The 9,804-nt window shown below is 34.8% G+C and overlaps 1 non-coding gene across 1 annotated transcript; it reads right to left on the bottom strand.

Moving 5' to 3' along the window:
* Positions 1-9,429: 9,429 nt before the first annotated feature.
* Positions 9,430-9,512, bottom strand: LOC133049012 (small nucleolar RNA SNORD86). Its single transcript, XR_009691177.1, has one exon. It is a non-coding gene; the product is annotated as a small nucleolar RNA SNORD86 (small nucleolar RNA).
* Positions 9,513-9,804: the final 292 nt, after the last annotated feature.

The raw sequence follows: 9,804 nt of genomic DNA, 5'->3' as shown, positions 1-9,804 counted from the left end.
TTGGAAGTCCTAGTCTGTTCTTAACCTGAGAGCATTGTTCCTAAAATCCTTAATTTTCTAATGATATTTTTTATCCTAAAGGTTTTGTGGTTAGAAAGTATCTGCATTTCATGGAACTACCATGTTCTAAGTAGTTTTATATTATTGTGACAAGAAGACTATCACCTATTTTGTTTTTATTTTTCAGAAAAAAAAATGTACCTAGAAACTGGACTAGTATTGAAATCACCACATTCAAAATTATGCAAAGCATAACAAAATCCTAATTGTTCTAGCTATAAATATCACATGCTATGGTTGTTAATATTTGGTTAAACCAAATTAAAGTTATTCTTGAAGAACATATGAGGTGTTTTTGGAGTTCCTGAGCAAATTTGATCCACTATATCCTGTGGGCTTGCATAGCATCTTATCTTGAACTAGGTATCTACTTGCTTCATGTGTGTTCTCTAACTACTTAGCCAAATAATACAGAGAGGGTTTGATAGCCACATTTTTAAAAAATTCTCAAATTATGAACAAATATATATTCAGTATAGATTTGAAAAGTAGTTGTGAAGCTGAATTCAAGAGTAGTCATAATATTACATAAATTACATATCACTTTTATTTCTAAAATGCTGTTACTTGCTAGTTATCAGAGCTACTAATGAAAATTTTAAAGTGACTGCAGTGAATTTCTGATACTTTCCTTTTCCTACACAAACTCTGATAAATTTATTAATGAGGCAAAAAGCAGATCTTCCAAAAAGACAAGTAGCAAGCAAAGCCTGGATAATCTGCAAACTAGATAAATAGTTGTGAGTAAATATATGTAAATTCATAGTACATGACTGTAATAATCCTAACCCTTTATTAAAATGCCTTTTTAATGATCAATTTATGTTGTCTGAGACTATGTGGAAATACATACTTAGTACTAAGATAAATTTCTACCTATTAATAGCTTTGTTTTCGGAAGCCAGTCTGCATACTGCTTCCACATTGCTCTTCTTTAAAAACCTTCCATCATCAATGACCATAAATCAATTGGGAGACTGCCATGCTCAAGCACTGTATCAAGGTTTAAGGGAAATAAATAAGGTGTGTTAATATATAGTTCTTGGGTGGCTCAGAAGGTAAAGAATCTGCCTGCAGTGCAGTAGACCCAGGTTTGATCCCTGGGTCAGAAAATTCCCTTGGAAAAGGGAATGGCTACCCACTCCATCACTTCATGGCAAATAGATGGGGAAACAATGGAAACAATGAGAGACTTTATTTTGGGGGGTCTCCAAAATCACTGCAGATGGTGACTGCAGCCATGAAATAAAAAGATGCTTGTTCCTTGGAAGAAAAGCTATGACCAACCTAGACAGCATATTAGAAAGCGGAGACATTACTTTGCCAACAAAGGTTCATCTAGTCAAAGCTATGGTTTTTCCAGTAGTCAGGTATGGATGTGAGAGTTGGACTATAAAGAAAGCTGAGTGCTGAAGAACTGATGCTTTTGAATTGTAGTGTTGGAGAAGACTCTTGAGAGTCACTTGGACTGCAAGGAGATCCAACCAGTCCATCCTAAAGGAAATCAGCCCTGAATGTTCTTTGGAAGAACTGATGTTGAAGCTGAAACTCCAATACTTTGGACACCTGACATGAAGAACTGATTCATTGGAAAAGACCCTGATGCTGGGAAAGATTGAAGGCAGGAGGAGAAGGGGGTGACAGAGAATGAGATGGTTGGATGGCATCACTGACGAGATGGACATAGTTTGAGTAGGCTCTGGGCATTGGTGATGGACAGGGAAGCCTGGCATTCTGCAGTCCATGGAGTTGCAAAGAGTCGGACATGACTCAGTGACTGAACTGACTGGCTGACCCACTCCATTATTCTTGCCCAGATAATTCCATGGACAGAGGAGCTTGCCACTACAGTCCATGGGTCTCAAGGAGTTGGACACGACTGAATGACTATCACTTTCACTTTCACGAGACATAAAATTCTTGACATTGTGAAACTTTTAGTGAATGAAACAGAAAATTCTCAAATAAACAAATAACTGTAAAATACAGTTTTGGGTGGAGATAAATTCTAGGAGAAAACTAAAGTCAGACAAACAACTAGATATTAAAAACAAATGGGGGACTGTTTTTGAAAGAGGAATTAAGGAGACCTGTCTAAATGATACCTAAATAAAATGAAAAAACAAAGCAATGGTCACCTGTGTTTGAGGAATATTTCAGGAAGAACTAACAAGATGCAATGACTCTGAGATAGAAACAGGCTTAGTGTGTTCTTGCTTGAGGAACAAAATGGCGAGTCGAGACAGCAGGAATGAAATGAATGAAAGCAAGGAGTGAGAGATGAACCTGGAGTCATGACCAGAGCCAGCTTATTCTTGTACGAGAGTCCTGATTCGGGATTTGGATCTTAATCTAAATGTACTAGAAAATCACAGGAGAGCTTTAAGAAGAAACAATTTCGTGATTTCACTTTCATTATAGTTGATATATATAGCACAAGCTATAGGTAGTGTGTTTCACCTGGAATTCTAACTATTACAAAAATGTCACCCTCCATTTGGCTACTGTATGGAGAGCTTAATAAAAAGACTTTATTAAAAAGCAACAAAGTAGCAAACTATAGTGCAATAAAACAAGACCAATACTTGGGAGGTTTTACCATTACTGGGCCCCAAAGCACAGAAGAATGGAGAGTTAGTGAAATGGGGGAAGAAAGAGCTGTGTGAAGAGGAGTGTCTGATACAAACTGAGACCTTAAATTCAGGTCAACCTGAGGTCAATCTGCATCTTTCTCACTCTTGCTGGTGCCTCACTCACCCATTCACCACTGGCCAAAACCAAATGCAACCTAGAGTACAAAGAACCTCATGATTCTGTTCGGATCAAGTTAGAGATAAGAGAATGGTGGTGAGGGGAAGATGGAAGCTTTTCAGTACTGACACAGGGTTGAAAGAAGACGACCTCATTACAAAATCTTGATGAGTTCTAGGTAAGATATTTTTGTGGCTTCAATAAAAACAGTAAGAAAACGAATGGTAAGAAATGGTGACGCAGTGTGATGGTCACAAACAGAACTTACTGATGGTAAATGTGAAAGAAAGAGGAATCAAAGTTTTCCATCTGAAGTACTGGATAAATTGTATGCTATTTAATGATATGGGAAGAAAGAAGGTATAGCAATGTACTTTGATAAGAGAGGCAAAGAGAGGATCTCCTTTGAATATTTTAATTTTAAATTAGACATCCAAATGGAGGTTCTGAGCAGGTGGTCGAATATTTTAGTCCATAGCTCAGCAGAGGGATTGGAGTTAGATATGTAAATCTTGGAGTCACAAGTACATAGATAGTATTTAAAACTATCACAATGAGTATAAATAAAGAAGATAAAAGAGTCCAAGGTTGAGACATTACAAGAATTAGGGATTGAGATGAGGTAAAAAAAAAAAAAAAAAAAAAACCAAAAAACTATATATATATATATCTTTTGAAAAAGAAACTGAAAAGGAATATACATGATATGGGAGGAAAATTAGGTCCCAGAGCCAGAAAGTAAAGAGCTTCAAGAAAGAAAGAATTGTTTTTAAAGTAAAGAGAACAGTTCCTAAAATATAGTTGGCATGACAGAAAAAAAAGTCACCTACTATCATTAACACAAAGCTCACACTTTGGATTTAGCTAAATTATTTTGAACCCAATTTCTGGTCTTTAGTATATGCTTAACCTGAGTCTATTTCCTAACCATCAGTTTCTTCAGTAGCAGCATACTGAAGGCTTGGATGTAAATTATTTCCTCTTGGATTTTAACAAAGTATAAATAAGATGATGTGTGTAAATATATCAGATAAGTTTTATAGAAATTTTTCCAAAGAATTCAGAAAAAGTGCAACTCATTTCTGATTTGGGAATTAAGAACAAATTTGTCATGGAAGTTGCCTTTGAGATGAAAAATGAATAGACTTTTGCTAAGCAGTGGGGAAAAGAAAGAAATTTGAGGATAGGAAGAAAATGAGCAAAGACCCAGCAATTATAAAGTATGGGTCTTATTTGGAAGAATAGCAAGTTGTGATGCTTTCTGGAAATTATGTGTGAATAGTGAATAAGCCTGAGGCCATCTGTTGGGAAAAATCATAAATGACAGGCTACAGGATTTGATTTGGATTTTGTTTTACAGACTATAGAAAAACTACGCAAGGTTATTAAGTAGGTGATTACTGGCCAGACTGGGCTTCAAAGATAAATATAGCTGTGGTGAGTAGGGAATAGTAGAATAAGGAATGGTAGCTATTTTATTGGATTTAAAGTTTTAAACGTTTTATTCATTTATTTTGGGGGAAAAAAGTGACAATGCTTAGCACATTTCACAGGGCATATGAGTGCATGTGAAATATACAGCCTCAATTTTTATGTAAACAAGAGAGGATCTCAAGTCCAGGCCTTTTCCAGGCTTTGTGATGAAAATTCCTTCTTAACTGATGAAATCAGAATCCTAGAGATTGTCTATATTCTTGTATGCCTGACAGGGTATTCAGGGAAAAGTTATCATTTCTGCTTGACATTGGTTAAGCCAGCATATGATAATGTATTAATATGTGGTAAGAGGTGAAATAACTCATTTTGAAGAGAGTGATGATCAAGTTGCTAATTGATATGTTTGATATCCACAAATGTAATAGTCTACAAATCTAAGCCCTTGTCTTTGGTATAAATCCAATATAATGGAATAAACCATCTATTTGGAAGGCAGTTTTTGTGCTGCCATAGATTAAGAATGCTAAGAAAATTGTTTGTCTTAATATGGGCTCATTTGCTCACCTATAGAGAATGAATTAGCTTAATCTCTTTATTATAGACTCTCAATAAAAAATGCTACATTTTAAAAAATTATGTGTTTTTCAGTCTTAACCATGTAATCCTTTTAAAATACAAAATCTTGAATGCTTTTTGGCACTCTGCTGCATTCGATGGGGTTGTAAAAAGTTGGATACAACTTAGTGACTGAACAACAACAATACTGCAAATGCATTTTATGAAATGTTGCTCTAGATATTTGTCAAGGCCAGATGGAACTTGGGTCTTATACTGATTTTATATCTTGGCTCTACCATTTTATCAAGTAATTAGCTGTGACCTCCTGACTTAATCTATATGACATTCTATTTGCTCATCTCTAATGTTGATTAATATTATCCATTCTGCAAGGTTGTCTTAAAAATCAAACTTAATATACCAAAATCACTGTCTGATAGTCACATAGTTGTAACAAGCAGTCAGTAAAAGGCAGCTATTTTATTATTGTTGTTGTTATTATATTTTTATTATATTTAGTCAAGATTAAGTACATTGCTTTCAAACACAATATGGAGGATTAAATATCTGTTCATGAATTTTTTACTCCTTAATTGAAATGCAATTCATATACCACAAAATGCACCATTCAAAGGGTATTGTTCCATAGGTTTTGTATAGTCACAGTTTTAGACAATAATCACTACATCTAAGTTTTGAACATCTTCATTGTTCCAGAAAGAAACCTTTTGTCTTTTGGCAGTCACTACCCACTTCCTCCCAATACCCTAGTCCTGGTCAACTACTAGTTTACTTTCTGTCTTTACAGATTTGCCTATGCTAGATATTTCATTTAAATGGAATCATAAAATATGCAGTATTTTATTGCTAGTTTATTTCACTTATCACAGTGCTCTCAAGATTCACCTTTGTTGTAGTACCTATCAGTTGTGTGAAATATTCCATCGTGTGGATGCACCATTTAATGTTTAGACATTTGTCAGTTGATGTGCATTTGTTTTGTTTCTGTTACTTCTTAATTCAATGAACTATCGTGTGCAAGTTTTGTGTGGAATAATGTTTTTATTTTGCTTGGTCATATACTTAGGACTGAGGCTCCCCAGGTGGTGCTAGTAGTAAAAACCCAACTGCCAATGCAGGAGACACAAGAGACTCAGGTTCAATCCCTGGGTTGGGAAGATCTACTGGAGGAAGACACCTCAACCCAATCCAGTATTCTTGCCTGGAGAATTCAATGGACAGAGGAGCCTGGTGGGCTACAGTCCACAGGGTTGCAGAGATTCGGACACGACTTAAGTGACTTAGCACACATACATACTTAGGATTAGAACTGGGGTCACATGATACCTCTATATTTAACATTTTGAAGAAATGTTTTTCAAGGCGTCACATCATTTTACGTTCCCACCAGCAGTGCTGTGGTAGTTCTAGTTTCTCCACAATGTTTGTTACTTTCTGTTTTTTTTTTTTTACTATAACCATTTTAGTCAATGTGAAGTAGTACTTCACCGTGATTTCGATTTCCATTTCCCTGCTAACTAATGATGTTAAACAACTTTTCGTGTGCTTATAGGCCATCAGAATAAATTATTTGGAGAAATGCCTATTGGAGCTTTAGCCCATTTTAAAATTAAGGTAGTTTTGATTTTATTATTGACTTGTAGTTTACATTAATTATACATTTTGGATGCAAGTTCCTTGTTAGATTTTTTCCCCATTCTATTGTTTGTATTTTTGCTTTCTTTATGTTGTCGTTTAAAACATGAAAGATTTTAATTTTGAAGAAGCCAAACTCATCTATTTTTTTTCTTGTCATTTGTGTTTTTGAGTCCTAAGATATCATTACCTATCCCAAGTTCATAATAATTTACATGTATGTTTTCTTCCAAGAATTTTATAATTTTAGTGATAAATTTAGTTTATAATCCAATCTGAGTTAATATTCTTTATACTATGTGAGGTAAGTGTCAAATTCATTCTTTTTCTTGAAGATATATAATCGACCCACAGTTTTTGAAAAATCTCTTCTTTCCCTATTTGATAGTCTTGACACCTTGTTGAAAATCAGTTTATTATTATTTCTGGACTTTCAATTTTATTCCATTGGTCTATGTCTGTCCTTATACCAGTACCATGTTGTCTTGATTACTGTAATTTTGTACTAAGTTTAGAATAAAGAAGTCAGACTTCAATTTTGCTCTTTTTGAGGATTGTTTTTGGCTTTTCTGGTCCCTTCAATTCCCATATGAATTTTTGGATCAAGTTGTCTATTTCCACCAAAAATAAACCAGCTGGGATGTTAAAAGGTTTTTAATTGAATCTGATGATCCGTTGGAGTATTATCACCTTAAGCAATATGTTTTCTGACCCATGAGCATAGGAAAGCTTTCATTTCTGTTAATTGTTAAAAAAAAATTCTTTCAACAATCATTTGTGATTTTCAGTGAGTCAGTCTTGCACTTCTTTGATGAAAGTGATTCCTATAGTTTTTTTTAATGCTATTTTACATAGAATTCTGTTCTTGATTTTGTTTTTGGATTTTCTATTGCTGGTATACAATTGATTTTTGTATGTTGAGTTAACTATCATAAAAAATTGCTCATCTTGTTATTGATGTATGATTTTCCTTCTTTCTTTTTTTTTTTTAAGTGTGATGTCTTTGTCTGGTTTGGATGTCAGGTCATATGGACCTCATATAATGATTTGAGAAATTTTAAAGAGTTTAGTTCTCCTTTAAATGTTTTCTAGAATTCACTGATAAAGCTATTGGTCCTGAATTTTTCTTTTAGGAAATATTTGAATTATTAATTCAATCTCTTTATTTATTATAGGTCTGTCAGGTATCTTTCTAGAAAATTTTTTATCTGAGTTATCTAACTCATTGCTTACATTTATTCATAGTACTTCTTACAATTTTTTTTTTTTAATTTTTGTGAGCCTTTCATGATGACCCCATTCTCATTTTTTATTTGAATAATTTGCATCTGCTCCCTTCTGTTCTTGAGCAGTCTAGCTGAAGGTTTTGTCAGTTTTATTTTTTAAATAAGCAATTTTTAGATTTGTTGATTTTCTGTATTGTTTTCTATTCTCCATTTTAGTGATTTCTGCTCTAATCTTTATTGTTTACTACTTTCTGTTTGTTTTTTCACTCAATTTGCTTTTATTATTCTAGCTTCTTAAATCAGAGGGTTTGATATGAAGCCTTTCTTTAAAAAAATTATAAGTGGTAAAAGCTATCAATTTCAATCTAAATCACTCCTCTAATTGTGTTTCATCAGTTTTGGTAAATTTGTGTTTTTGTTCTCACTCTTCTAAAAATATTTTCTGTTTTCCTTGAGATTTCTTTCATGACTGATTGCTTATTTGATAGTGTATGGTTTCATATCCACATATTTGTGAATTTTCATAATTTAATACAAATTTTATAATTGTTGATTTCTATTTAACTTCCATGTGGTCATAAAACATATCTTTTAAAAAATAAAAATAGGTTTTTATGATCTCAAATAATTAAATTTATTGATGTTTGTTTTGTGGCAGAGTATACAATCTTTATGCTGGATAATATTCCATGTACACTTGTAAAGAATGTATATTCTCCTGTTGTTGAATAAGAATTTCTGTAAATGTCTGTTAGGTTTAGTTATTATACTTTTTAAGTCTTTTATACTTGCTGATCTTTTGCTAATTTTATTTTTGTATAGAAAGTGTGGTTTTTTTTTTTTTTTTAATTTGTTTTTATTTTTATTGGGCTCTAGGGGATGGGATGGGGAATACCTCCGTAAGTTATGTCCTACTAGGAAGATGTCCATTCTAACTTTCCAGGGATAGCTTTCGGGGCTTTTTCTTTTTCTTGGAGCCACTGCTCTTGCTGGCAGCAGCCTCTTCAGGTCCACTGCTGAGTGGCTCCTCCTTGGACAATTTCTGCTTTTTCTTGGGGACCCTCTTGTTTTCTGACTCATCAGGGTCAGTAACTGTTTCCTCTTTGGGAAAAGATTTCTTCCTCTTGGGAAGACTTCCAGTACCAGCTGTCTCTTCAAGATCACTACTAACTAGCTCTTCCTTGGAAAAAGATTTCTTTTGGGGGGGTTTGGGAAAAGAGACAGATGGGTCTTCCATTCCATTCTCCTGAAGAGCCTCCTGGAGCTTTTGCTTTTTCTTCTTTTTGGGTCTTTCACTTGTCTCCTCACACTCCTCCGGGTCACTGCTATTTTCTGAAGAAGCCAGGGCAATTGCAGCCAGCCTTTTCTTTTCCTTCTTCAAGCGTTTCTTCTCCTGTTTCTCAAGCTTCCTAGTAATCTCAGCAGCCGCTTCCTCTGCCTGAACCATTGCCTCCTTCATGACATCCAGATTCTTTCGGGGAATCTCTCCAGTCTCATAGAAGGACAGCCGCTCCTCAACTTGTTCTCGAAGCTTCTCCCCAAAAACACTGGTGGGCACCTCAGAGAAGCAATCGATTCGTGAGGCAATACTGCATTTGTTTGCCTGGTATCGGGAGATGCGACCTTTGTTCTTGGCAGCTGCTTGGCCAATGAAGGTAGAGTGGAAAATGAGTCCGTATTTTGGGGTGTTACCCCTTGTCTTCAAAGCTCTGGAAACTTGGTCCCTCTGCTGGGCCCAGGGAATCACTCCGACACCAGGACTGGCCATCACCCCCATAGCAGAGGCCTATATAGGTCAGGGAGCGAAAGTGTGGTTTTGATATCTCCAATTATTATTGTCTATTTTTCCCTCAATTCTGTCTGTTTTAGCTTAATGTAATTTGGAGAGTTGTTTCTAGGTAGACACACAATTGTTATATTTCTTTTGTCCTTAGAAGAGTTTCTATCTGCAAAAATCTTTTTCATTTTAAAATGTGTTTTGCCTGAATTAATCTAGCCACCCCAGCTATCTTTTGGTTATTGTCTTATTCATAATGCTATAACAGACTGAGTTGCTTATAAGCAACAGAAAATTTATTTCTCACAATTTGGAGGCTAGAAGTCTGAGATCAAGGTT

This window comes from Dama dama, chromosome 29, assembly GCF_033118175.1.
Source record: "Dama dama isolate Ldn47 chromosome 29, ASM3311817v1, whole genome shotgun sequence".
NCBI classification, from domain to species: domain Eukaryota; kingdom Metazoa; phylum Chordata; class Mammalia; order Artiodactyla; family Cervidae; genus Dama; species Dama dama.
This window is presented reverse-complemented; position numbering and strand designations above follow the sequence as displayed.